The sequence below is a fragment of the Papilio xuthus genome, unplaced genomic scaffold (genome assembly GCF_000836235.2).
Source record: "Papilio xuthus unplaced genomic scaffold, Pxut_1.1 DF826961.1, whole genome shotgun sequence".
NCBI classification, from domain to species: domain Eukaryota; kingdom Metazoa; phylum Arthropoda; class Insecta; order Lepidoptera; family Papilionidae; genus Papilio; species Papilio xuthus.
The window spans coordinates 6887278-6901949 of record NW_013531688.1 but is presented as its reverse complement, the minus strand read 5'-3'; positions in this window follow the sequence as shown (position 1 = coordinate 6901949).

Below are 14672 nucleotides of genomic sequence, written 5' to 3'. Positions count from 1 at the left end.
TGAGCTAGCGCTTAAAATCATTAATTTTTAACAAGCCATTCATACCTTTAATATTATAATGTGATTGGGATACATCGAAAATAATAAATTTTCTTAATTTTTCTTAAAAAGTATGTAAAAATACTTACGAATAAATACTTATTTTCATAATTAAATTTAACATTTAAAGTCAAGTGTCTAAAAGATTAGTGAGGGGACATAAACGTCGACATTTTAGTAAGGTTAGTATTGCACCAGTACACCGGCATAGTGTCGGATTTTTTTCCTAAAATTATAAATAAAAATACTTATTTTATATGTTAAAAATATTTCATTTTATTAAAATGACAACTCTTAAATAAAAAATAAACACGTTCCGTCCACAAACCGCTGCGTAGTGACAAAAAATTTCATTCATAGCTTTTAAAAATATGCTTCAAAAAAGCTGTTATTGTTCAAATCAGTTTTATCCTGGCCTTTTAAAAGTTGGTTGGAAAATAAACGCAATGTTTCAAAGCGGGCTAAAGTTTTCCAGCGCATCTATTCAAGGATGTAAATTCAAATCGAGCGTGAAACTTGCCTCGTGGCTTCTAATGAAAAATTTAAAAGTGCGCATAAAAAGACTGTGCTAAAAAAAAATAATTGCAAGTTAAAAGAGTGCTATATCAAATAATTATTATATAATGTTCAGTCTTTACTTTTACGAGTATTTCAGTTAATGCATTATTTTTGTAGACAAACTAAAAAAGTAAAAATTACTGCTTCTATTTTGAAATGATCAGTCACAAAATGAAATATAACACAATATAAACGTGAACAATTTTAACTGTAACTAATAACTAAAAAAGCATTTAAAATGAATGTATCGTTACAGAGTATAGTTTTGCTGATGAAGTATAGAAAAAGGGTCTTTATGTGGTCGTGATATGGTTACTGTGAAATCGCTGACGACCATTTAACAGCAAATCCCAGCTCGGTGCAGAGACAAACGAGTGCCATGTTAGCGTTACTACGAATACTAACTGCGTTGCGAGCAATTTTTTTAATTCCACGTCAATACTTGTTATATACTAGGTATGCTTTAGCACAATCAAACTAATCTAAGTGTTTGTTTAATTTCTGTAGCAGCTTATTTTAGTAATTCCTTGACTATGGATTAATAGGATATTGAACATTCACTTCTTCCACAACCATCTATGGTAAGGAATAGTGTATGTTTGACAGCTTACTTATGTATGTCTTTTTATTAGCTTCATTCATCTGATAGTTTATAATTTTTTACTGTATTACTTTTCGACAAGTACATATAGAAATATTTCTAAAATGCACCATAAAAGAATAAGTGCAATAGTACCAGTAATAAATGTACCAATAAAACATCCATTAAATCCAGCTGCTCGCACAACAGTTAATCATTTTGCCAAATTGTCAAATACGTGTCAGCTTGCGCAGAGCGAGGAGCTTCGAGCGAGGACTGGTCAATTTCCATTAACAGACTATGTTCAGCTGTTTGCAGCTATTTAAAATATAAACGATTTAAAATATATTATTACTTTTTATAAATTATTCAAGCCTGCATAAAAATTGTTTTGAATTTCTATTTCTAACTCTAATTAGATGTTACTGATTAAACATAGAAATAAAGACATTAAGAAGCAGATCTTCCATTACTTGTACTCGTATCGAGACTGAAGCCGAGATGTAATTGCCACAAACTTAGTCCGCGCTAACTTTTATTACAGCACTGTCTCGCTGTTTGACTTTACTTGACATCAACTCTAAGTTAACACGCTTTTAACATAGTTGTATAATTTAATAACAGACTTAAACTAGGAGATTCCGTATTAGCAGGCTGTCATCTTCGCCTAGCTAACTTGAAAACAAGCAGATAAATGATTTAGCTTGTGTTTGTAACTAGTTAGTGATTTACTTATAAGTAAATATTGTTCAGCTTAGTTAAGTTTAACTTAGTGTATGATAGAAACACTGAAAACATAAAGACGCAATATTTAAAAACTTAACGGTTTTTAAGTTCTATAGTAAAAAGGCGCCTGATCTTGAAAATGTGATGATAACAGTTCGGGATGACTAGTATTTTACTTGCCCGCTGTGAATCGATGCGCATTGGGCAGTAAAATGCTGCTCTAATTAAGCTAAACATGGGGATTAAATAAATAATGAGGGCGGTCATGTAATGCCGTACGTCGCATGCCGTATGCCCTAATGCCGCACATGCTGTGTTCACTGCGTCCACTGATTTACGATCCTATTTGTCCTCGGTACAAACCGCATTTGATTTAGTATTATTTCCTATAAGATAAAAAAATAATGTAAAATTAGGATGTCCTGGCGTTTCTTTCATGTTGTCTTTTATCAGCTATAAACGAAAAGTGGACTATTATTATGTACAATAGTTTATATGAACACTTAGACACGCCATTTTTACAGTCTGCATGTGTTGATAGCTGTGCAAAGTTCCCGCTGGGGGAATATTTTACACTCGATTTGAATTTATTTCCCTGAAAGAGTGCTACAAAATTGTACACTTTTATATTTTTTATTGCAAAATTTTAGTACACTACAAGTGTACTTTATAAGTTTTCTTTGAAAATGTTTACTTTTTATCAATCTCTTTAAATTTAGGAATAATTTAAGTTTTGTTTCTGCTAATAAAACCTACTAGACTATGGCTCGAAGTAAAACATCTTAAAATGGCTATAATCAAGAACATTTGCTATGTAAGACAACCAAAACAAGAATGTAACGTAATGAACCTAAGAGTGCGTGCAAATATCGATTATACATACGTTATTTTATGAATTCTATAATAGTTAGCAGTAAGTTTGCTCGTCTGCAACGCATGAAGTTGTAAGTTATGATATTTAACATTACAAACTGCAGCGCGCAGCATTTTGCACACGATTTGAATAAATTTCGCCGAAAGGACAAACTTTCACCAACTCTGAAACACTCAACGGTTCTTTCCAATTCCAAACTTATTTTAGTTCTAGCTTCATATACTTGTATGTTACATAGCGTTATATTATATAAATTAACCGGCGTTAAACAGTTGGATTACAGGTCTCATACAAAAGGTAGTTATTTTGAAAACTGTGCGCATTACGAGGTTCCTTTCTCTGCAGTACTGAGCAATGATTGGTTCAATCATTAGATTTTGATGCCGGTGGTGCACTATTTATTTTTAAATATGTTTACACTATTATTGCTTATTTTTATAAGCTACATTTTTTGTATAGTACACTACATGTAAATAAGTTCAATAAATTAATAAGAAACTTAAACAACAAGATTATTATTACTGATGCCAGTTTGTAGCATTTAAGCCCTGATGCAAACACAAATCAATTACATTGGTTGAGGTAGGTTTGTTGCGGTTACTGAAGGCAGGTGCGGTGCGTTGACAGCACCCGGTTTTCAGGATATTAATGACTGTAAGCATTTGAGTAGTTGCGTTCTCTGAAATTGAGACAATTTCATTTTAAATATTACGTATTACTCACACTATGTGTTTCGCTACTGCCTCACCCAGAGTTGTTAAGTAGTCACTTTGGGACTTCTAATGTAGATTTACTATTAGCGACTGTTTTGTTAAGAGTTTAAATTAATACAATTCGCTAATTTTTGTTGATAAGGAAATTTTTCCATGGATCCAAAGAGCGCCATCTACATTCATTTTGGTGTATGAAGATGCTTATAATTCTTAACAAAGCCAGAATTTTCGTGATTCAGGAATTAATTATTGCAGTATTGTGGAGGTATGTTTTTATAGCACAAAGTTAAGAGCGATGTTATAATGTAATCTAAGTTGGTAAGTGTCCGCCACTCATTAAATTAACTAACTGTTCCCGAAGCAAAACGGATTAAACTTGGAGTCTAAAGGAGGAGGTGGTGGTGGGGGGGGAGCTGACACTTGTATAATAAAGCGAAGCATAGATGAAGTTTGCTTTGTTGTAATTATATCTCGTGGTTTACTCTCCAAGTTGCTTCAACTTAGCACGTGGCAACTTGTGACGTTTATAACTTTATTTGGATAACGTATGACAATTTAAATGTTAAAGTTTTAATAGGGGCGATGCTTTCCATAGGTAGGGGTAAGTGGTGACTACTTTACGACCATTTATTTAATTTAAGTATGCAACATTTACTACTTATTATTCATTTGCAACTTCCAAGAATAAAGAAATTAAAAAAATAAGAAAATCTAAATGAAAAAAAAAAGATTCAGCACAAATAAAATATAGTATGTACATAGTTTCGCGATTATTTTGTTTCAATAGATCAATAATAATAGTGATCGTTACGTGAACGTTGGCTCTAAGTATAATTCTATTTATGATGTAGGTTGAATTGTGTACACGCTGTTATCCACAATCGTGTGATTAATAACAGTCGAATACCATACGTCTACACACAACTACACAACTCTACATACTTCTACGAGCGTCTACACATCTCTACAGACTTCTACAAGTGTCTACACAGCTCTACATATCTACGCATCGCGCGGACTACTGATAGTTCTAAAGCAGCTAGACAGTTTCTTTCTTTGAAATTTCAAATGACTCTCAAAAACTCCATGATCACCAGAAGTTGCATATATTTAATTAAATTTAATTACGTTTCTAAAACAGTTAGTGTTTTCGCCCGCGTATTTGTTTAATTTAATGCTTTTACATGTAAACAAGAAGTGGCGTTTGTTAGCAGAAAACAGTTGCAGTTAACTCGTCGCATTGGGACCGCGAGTAATTACCTGGGGCTAAACTTAGTTCGTACTTTGGTTTATTGCACTAGTACATTGCATCTTTCCTTGATTCTCATAGTTTGTTCTCAGCAATAGACGCGCAATTTAATAATAATATGTTTATACTATCAAGATGTAAGTGTTTTGAACAGTCAACTGTGCAACACAACTTCATTCGGTATTAAATTTTCTCAGACTTTACAATCGTCTTAGGCAAGCTAATGACATTTACTTTCTCGATATATGTATCTTTGACGTAGTAACTTTATCAAAATTAAACGAGAGTGACATCGTAGTATATTTTCATATAACATTCCTTTGTATACGAGAAAGTATTTAAATGATAAATTTGTAGAGCGGTGCTTTATCCGCTCCAAGTAACGTACGCCATAATTTATAGTTGAAATCAGCTATCTAATGTAACGAACAACGCGCTGGCGCTATTAATCACAAAGCTAATCTTCCGCGAGGCAAGGCAGGTGGACTCGTGCGAAATGTATGAATCGTTGTGCAACAACAGTTATTTCCGAACGTTACTTAAGAAAGATTAATGGTTATCTTCTATCGCTTAGGCATGCCTCGGTAACTCTACGTATGATAAGTGTATCGCAAATATTATGTAGCCTATGTTTTTGACATAACCTTCTCGTGTCACCTTTCAAATAATAACAATCAATCATGCATATAAATTATAGGGACACTTTAATGTTATACGGTTGTAGCAAATTAAAATGTTCTGTTACTTATTCGTACTTTTAGTAAAGCTTCGTAATGACTCAGTAATCGAGGCAATAGCAAATTGTTAAAGACATTAATCAACATTTATTTATTCGTAATAAAAATGATGTGCTATCATTACAAATTAAAGGTAACATTTTTTAACAATTTTAGTTAATAAAAAAGATTCGAATACAAACTTGAGTTTCAAAATGTAGTAACAAAACAGTATCGAATGAACTTTTAAAATAAGAAAGCCACAAAGATGTTTATTGCACGTTATTCCAAGTATAAAATAAAAGCCAAGCGGGTGGTGCGGGGTGCGCAGGGTGCGGGGGTCGAGGGGGCGGGGCCGAGCTCTCCGGCTTTTAGTGTACTTTTTATTGCATCTATTAAAGTCCTCGGTTCAAATCTTCTAGGAACTGCAATGGTATAAACCAAAGTAATAACGTTACAGTGATAACAAGTAAACTAATTCACTGCCTTTGCAAAAAGAAAAGACGAAACGAAATTTAAATAAACGTTAACACGAGGAGAGAAAAACACTTAAGAAAAATATACGATATTTACAGAAAGTAAACAATTCAAATTGTATCTATATCGAACCGGCTTTCGTCTTATTTTCAATACATCAGTAAAATAAGAAACAAATTTTATTACTTCATTTACACACCTATTTAAAAAAAAATTGTCGAGACTTTCCATTCCTAATGTTATACTGATTTTGCTACTACTGTTGTTGGCATACTATTCTGACAACAGTTTTATGTCTCATCGTGTTTCATTGTAAATCAACCAGGCGTTATATAAAGGCAGTATAAATCTTTGTTTTCCTGCAGTCTATTGTACGTATTTAAATGTCCAGTGTGCCAGTTTATCTGATACCACAGCATCTGTGGTGTGACTCGGCACTCTGTATGCCGGCCGCGGCGTGCTCCCGGCGGAGGCCACGCGCCGTGTAATCCCACCATTTATCTGGATCGCGCTCACATCGAATGTACCTTAATCGTTCAATTGGAATTTATTTATATGTTTCACGGACATCAAATAAATTAGGGTCGATCGTCGGCCGATTTCTCCGCTCATGATTTTTGTGGGGAAAAAGAAATGTTATTTTTCTTTGAATACGACCTAATAGTTCGGACGGAATGAATACGCATGTTTATAATATTTCAGTTATTATTTATAAAACTTGTACTTACAATTGGATATATAAACAAAAAAAAACCAACTCACGCCTGTAACCCAGAGGGGTAGGTAGAGACTATGAACCTTCATTTGCAGTAGCTAAACGAACCACCGTTATCCACTTTTTGCGGTTGAGGAACGTGACGAGTGGCAAGTCGCGTCGTTGCCTTTTCCTCCCGGAAATATACAGATATCATTTAAATTATATTTACATTTAATGTTTAAATTTTTACCTTTCAGAATAGGCAAATATGATTTTTTTTCCAATATTACATTCTAGAAATATTAAAATTATAAATAAATAAGAATAGATTAATAATAGTATCTAGTTAACAGAAGCTCTTTTAGAGAAATTATACTTTGCTTTGGGAAAGTGCGATGCTATCACACCATGAATAGCATCAGTTTCTCGCTCAAAGCGTCGATTACGTGCTATAAAAGCGCAAATGTGTGAAGTAGAGATACAAGGTGACAAGATATATCAGGTCTCTAGGTTTTTAACAAACTTTCATACAAAGTAGATAGAAAAACCGACGTTAAAAGACCTCCGTAAACAAATAGGATATAAGCGATCCAATACAATATAATTTTATTAACATATAACGAAAGTTTTTAACAATTATTATTGAAATATAGCATCGCATATTTGGTTCCGTATAAAGGGTGATAAAAATTTAAATTTTAATCCGGCTAGCTTTTATCTCTGTCGATGACATGTTATGTTAAAATACCCAACATATTTTCATCGAAACGATTTAAATTGGGACCGGGGAAAATATTTTGGAACTGGAATTTGATATTTGCATTACAAAAATGTAAATAATTAATTTGTAGGAGACTATTCCTTTATTAAAATACACTTCGTAATGTTTTCATTTATATTTTGACTGTTATATATCATTCTACTTGTAGATTTAACTTTTACCTTAGGTATTACAAAATAATTTTGTAAATTAGTATCGAAAATACTCGAAATACTAAATTTTGTAATACTATCATCCACTAGAAAGCTCTAACGGTACAAATGAAATAAAATTAAAGTGCTAAGTCCAAATTATTTATTCATGGTTGAGGGCGCTTCAGTTTTTCTTTTTCGCCGCTAGATGTCGATAGTAGTAGTAATTTTGAAAAACAAATTTTTGAATTATCAGGAGTTTAGTTTTAATTATGATCCAAAAAGGAAAAAAAACTATGTTTAATAAATAATAGACAGTTACTAGTTATTATACGATTAATGTTGATAAAATAACGCAAGACTTGCCGTAGATTTCTGGGACCAAAGGCCTTATTTCAAACATATTGTTATTTCTGATTTATCAAAGATAATGACAGAGATGACGATATGTTTATATGCAGATTTTTTTCTCGCTGTGGGTGTTAAAATTTTGACACAGTTAAGTTAGTAACAAAATAGTTTTCTCGAGTCTTTGCTGTGTAATTATTACGGCTGAAGTTACACGGAGTTAAATTATTCTCTAAGGTGACCTGCAGCACAACAGCCGTGGAAACCGTGCCAACTGCCGAGCCTTACAATAAGCTAGGAGAGCTCTCGGCGCGGTAATCGCTACTCTTTTGGACTCAGACCTCGCTGTTATTATTTCATACGTGGGTAGAATAGTGAGACTGATCAGTAGAACAACGTAGTACTACTTATTTGAACTCACACTAACCGAATTCTACTTCTACTACTACTAGGAATTCTGCTGTACTCGTATTAATGCATATGGTTGTCTCTGTTTTGTCAAAAATAATGAAAGAGATAGCCATATGTTTGATATTTATGCAGCACAAAGTTTTTATATTAATTATGTAGAAGAAAGCACTTGCACCAGTTTCACAACTCTTCACTTTTAATTCCTTTGTTATATTTAAGTCGAATGAAATTTAGTTTGCTATACATATACCAAACAAGTAAAACCTTATTCATTTATTTATTACAGTTTGTTTATTTAGGAGATACGAACTGTTTCAACAAAGCAAAATAAGAAATTAAAAAAACTATTTATTCCAATTGAAACTGTCTTAATATTGTCAAAAATATGGTCAAAACAATAATAATGTGAAAGATATAAATGTACTTGATAAATGAGTTTTCACTATTTTTTCTATTTTCTGCCAAAATACGCGCTTGTCGCAGAGTAACAGGAACTTAAGCCTGCGGTTTCTAAAACTTTCTATTTACAGATAATAAATAGAGAAAACTGCAAAATATCGGAGTATATGTGTATAATTAGCGGAGCAGACTGGAGACGAAAATGTAATAAAAATACAATATCATAGCGAAAGAGTAGAGTACAGTTCGACTGTAAGCGTGCAAACTGCGACGCTTGAGACAATGTACGAGGGCCCCCGCGGTAAAGCGACGCGCTGCAGGGTCCCGTGGCGTGTTTTAGGGCCCCGTGGAATGCTGTAGAATCCACTTCGCGACCCACTCTACTCCCTTTTTAACAATCTCGAAATACTGCACTATGAGCTATTACTAGTAATAATAAACATTCAATACTTGGTCAACAATTTAAGGAATTCTGACTGAAGTGTTTATTTACCTTCCGCTGTACTTGTCTTGAAATCGATATTTTAGGATAGTTATTAAGTTCTACAGAGTAGAAATAATCCTTGTGAACATTGCTGTTTAAATAAAACTTAATACTGCCTTAATCAACCCTTTCACTGTAATATAAAGAGTTAAGAATAAACAAAGTAGTTTATAATAAGGCGAAATGCAAAGAAAACAACAAATAAATGGATATAAGTTGAAGGATGGTTGTCGGCGGCGTCGACAAGTTGTGAGATTGTTTTCTCTGTACAACTGAACTGTTAACGATGTTAAAAGTTCACTTACAAGTTCGTCTCAACAACCTCCAATTAAAAGTCCGCTCTCGCTTCGAGTTCACTTAACGATGAATTAAAACGCGATCCGTTCAAAACATACTTAGAACTCTTTTACACTAACAATTCTTGCACTAGTTCACTTTGTAATAAAGTTTAGTACTCTAAGTTAAGAGTAAGTACAGGTAAGATTAATCTTGATGCACTTTGATAACAACTTAAAAACAACATACATAGATATGTTAGTGTAGAAGAAGCGAGAAGCGAGAAAATTGCGCCAGATGGAAGTAAGTGGTCTATGCCTACCCCTCTGGGTTACTATTGTGAATTATAAAGGTGTTGTTGTTTTGAATAAATAAACTAAAAACGAATTAACTAAACAGAGTACGAGGTGTAGAAAAAAGGGTAACTTCCTTATTCTGTTTTCGTTTGCCACCTTCAGTGGGTCTATCACGAATATTTGTGATTTGCGACATCGTATCGTTGTTGATAAATTTTTATTAAAATTTGTGCAATGTAGTAATTATGTCTATAAATGACGTTGATGACACAAAGTCGCACGTGGAAAATATTCGTGCTAGGCTCACTGGTATTAAAATAACAGCAAAACAAAAGACTGTTATATATAAAAAATAGCACACATTGAAACATTCTGATCATCAAATTATATTTCGTTGAATAAAAATTGTAACGAGTCGCCGTTTGCGCTAATCTTTTTATTACGTGCCTTACAACAGTTAGTTTATGCGATTTCTGCATTGAAACGTTCCATTTGTTAATAATGACTTCATTTACTAACTTACATAATAATAGGGTATATTAGTTAAATATATATATATATATATATTTGCAATGTGTGTACAATATTTAGAAGTATGTGTTTGTAAACATTTCATTATTTTTTCTATAAATATTTTACCTTAGTTGTAAGAGTTTGATTTCTGCAACTCCACGACTAGCGCGTATTTTACGTGTGAACAGGACAAGGTCTTCAGCCAATACTCTGATATTTTTTATCTTTATGCTCGAAAAATGTTGCGAATACGAATTTTAAATAGTTGCGTATGTTTTAGCGTTACGAAAACAAATTCGTGTATTGTTTATTTATTCTTAGAGAATTCTCCTAACATTTACCTTTTTCCCTTTGTCGTCCTTTCCGATGTTAATGGAATCTGAACAAATATTTAATGTTTGCGATACAAATGTCAGATATTCTTGGAAATAGAATGTAGATAAAGTGTTATTCCGACATTTTTAAAATTTGTCGCAACATAAACAAAACAACATAGAGACAAAAAGTAAATGTAACATTTCCATTTACATAATTAGAGCCGCTCTTTTGATGTTTTTTTAAATATAAAAGGGACACCTGGTGACTAACTTTTGGCTCTGAAACATTCGCCTGTAAACTTTATTCATAAATCAAAATAAATTTGCTTAGAAGTAATTTTAAGACTTTCTTTCATTTTACCGTCGCGTCGCGTCGCCGCGAAAAAAATTCGATCTCGTTGCCGCGTTTATTTTGTTTTTTAATTTACTTACAACAAAAATTTTAATTAAAAGTTTTATGTTTTCAAATTCGTAGAATTTATGCTCCACCTTTATCTGTCTACTTTATTAATTAGTGGGCAAAAGATGTGGACTAATGTTGTACAGTGTATATTGTTATCTCTGATGTTTCACAGGGAATGAGAGAATAAACAAATATTTTTGTATTAATGTTTCAGCAATGGACTGTATATTTTTAAACCATCTTAGTATATATGAACACTAACAATTGCATGTGACGTGGTCCGCACGGAATAAAAAAAACTGGTAATAAATAGCCTATATCACCCTGGGTAGTTTCCAACAGTGAAAGAATGTTTAAAACAGTTTAGTAAATTCGTTCATAATTACTTTAAGGATCGACTACTTCTACTTCTTTAAATATTATCAATCGAATTAAATCAACGTCTTTCCTGCTAAAACTCCGTCATGCAAATTGGATTGGATTTGTTTTAATTCAAGAATATTACAGAAAGAGTAACAACGTCAAAGTGACTGGCTTTTATTTATAATGCTTTTCCTTCGGGAATTAATGCTGTCTGCCTTGTTTAAAACATAAAGTAACAACTGTTGTTTTCTTACTTATATTTTAACCTTTTACTGAGATACTGAGATTATTCATAATCACGTGTTTAACAACGAATAAATATTAAAGTCTAATTTCGATCAATGAGTCACATCTAGTAACAAAGTAGATAAAAATATCTGTTTCAAACATATCGTCATTATTTTTGACAAAATAGAGATAACAAAGTAATAAACGGAGATTCTGGTTTTACCCACGGTTTATCGATCAATGCATACTAAATTATCGTCGATTGTTGTTAGACTCGTATTATATAATAATTGTTGTCTCGGTTTGTTCCTGTTGACCTTCATCAAAATTATCGACTCTGATATTTTCAAACTGAATTCAATACTTTTAAATGCAGACGAGGTTCATTACATCGTTCTATTTCCAAACAAACGAATCTTTGTAATATGAAACGTAAGCTTTATCCAAGTTGCAGTTGTAGGTTGTCGACAAAAGTACGATTTCCGCTTCTAGCGGCAAATGAAAAAGGACTCCGCGCGGACTTCGCTCCGGCTTCCGAACTTGTTAACGTCAGCTGATAACGAAACGGATAACAATTCTCTAATATTGCTTCAATTTTGAACTTCAACTCTGTAAACTAAGTTACTCTAAGTTGATTTTCTTGTTAATACAATTAAAAAAAAAATCTATAAACACATCAATTAAATTGTCTCAAAATATAATTTTTAAGGAAATATATCTAAGTAGGATCTATTAGTTATTTTAAAACCCAAACTAAGTTCCAAGATATTCTTTTTTAGTTACTAATTCAAAACAGAATCTAGTCTATACCAATATTGTAAAAAGTAAAGATTTCATTGTTTGATTGTTGGGATTAAATAGGTCCTAAAACTACAGAACCCCTTTGAAAACTGCCACTGTTAGGAATCTACACTATCCCCTGTATTTAAGTCAGCGCGGAAGAACTCGCGGGCAATGCTAGTCATTAATGGCTATGATTCTCACCTTTACAATATAGCGAACCAGTGTTAGATCATTAAAAATACATTGGTTTAGTTTTATAAAGAATACCGATGCTAGAGCAAAGAACTACAGGTTTGGTAAGGTAGTGGTGCGTTCTATTGAAGATATCCACACGAGGCTAAGTGGAGTAAAATCAGGTCTCCAGCTTTTTCTTTCGAGCGCTTTTCATACTGCTTTGAAAGCGTTGTCAATATTTTGAGCGCATTGAATGGGCCTCTGTGGTAGACGTCAATGGCGCTGTAAGTGGAAGCGGTCGTTGTACATATGTGTCGACAACTCGTTTGGGATTGGTAAAGTCAATATATTTTAGTTGTGTGTGAAAAAACCCACCAGCACTCAAAGGCCGCTAACAATGATATATCAAATGTTCCCTAAAGGATTTCATGGATAAAAATTTGTAAATTTGTTTATTTTTTTTTTATTTATTTGTATCGAAAACACAATAGACTCCTCTTTATCGCAGTAACTTAGTCTGGATAATGGTTATAAAATATGTCTCACTTATTTTTTTTTCTTTGATAACCGTCAAATTAGTCATCTTTAAAAATTAAACGGTACTGATTTGGTCAGTAAATATGATCCATAAAATATTTTTACTATAAAATTGTGTCGGAGGCAATGGAAATATTTTTATTTAACTTAGATTCCTTTAAAGATAGCTCAAAGCAAATTAGATGTGAAGGGTTACGATAGCGAAGCCACAGAATTAATGAAAGCCTTTCATTGAAGGCAAAAATTCCGCTGGGAAAAAATTGAATACCGGCTTTGAGACTAATCTCAATTCTAAAGTTGGTTCAGAGACACCTCTCTTCTACTACAATGTTCAATTTTATTTTAATGTTTAATTATAATTCAAACATTCTTTAGAAAAATGTTTTCCATTATATTTACATTAGACTATTTCAATGCGCTAGGAAATTTTATTTATTAAAAAAACTAAAGTATTGTCTTATTACAATTTATTAAAAGAAAACTTATTAAAAGAACCTAAACAACATTTAACAACAACATTCACTATTAAAAATAAGATTACACTGGTCGAAGACAATTTCATTTGGCCTGTCAGACACGTACGAGTGCCGAATGGTGAATTCTTCCACCGGTCTGAACTGGATAAAGCCAGATTGTATTGGACTAAATTGATAAATTCAAATAAAGAAAAGAAACGAATTTGAAAAAACAAATAAATCTATTTCGTAGGAATGTTGTTTATTTCAGAATTCCCACCACGAATATTTACGAGACGTACCTTTGTAGCGTAAGAGACAAGATATTTAAAAAATTATGACATTTGTTAGTGCTCTTTACGTCCGGTAGGGGCGCTGCACAAAATTATGATGATTGTCGAAAACGTTAAGAAAACATTCTTAAAAATATTCTAGCTAGGCCCTCGGCTTATTTTAATTATTATTATTTAACAATATGTGAAAGGTAACCGTTGGGTATTGTTGGTTATTTCTATACAATTATCTTTATAATATTAACAATTTACCACCGATGTTTTCTAACAAGCTACAGCTTTGTTTTTAATGCAAGCATTTCATGTCACGTAAGCGTTAATCCAGTGCGGGTCATTCATAAAGCGCGCCGACTGTATCTGCGAGGGATCTCTTGTTGCTAGCGCGATAACCTAACCGCTTCCGTCGGACACCTGCTTTAAAAACGTTCACTGACAATGCTTGTTGTTTTTTTTAAATTTCGTCTTGTCTTTTTATAACTACAAAACTCTCCTTAAAGAAAAGAAGTGAACGTAATTAGATTGCTTAGCTTTGGATTGACATATTTCTGGAAAAAAATTCTGCGAGTGATTTTAATAAAAGTTTTTATTGGTACCTTTTATTATTTGACTCATTCCCTAAAGCATATATGCCTTTTTAATATTAACTTAAAGTTTTTTTTTTATAACAGTAGAGAAATCTAATTAGCAATTATATAATATTTTTTATAATTTAAATCAAGTGCGATGTCAAATTTCCGGTTCCGGATAAGTTCCATTAAGTGCCTAAATTTCTTCTATCTTGGTACCTTACAGGCGCAGACTTTAGCAATAAATCAAAAGAAACTTGTTTATAAAGTTATCCAGAGAGGGAA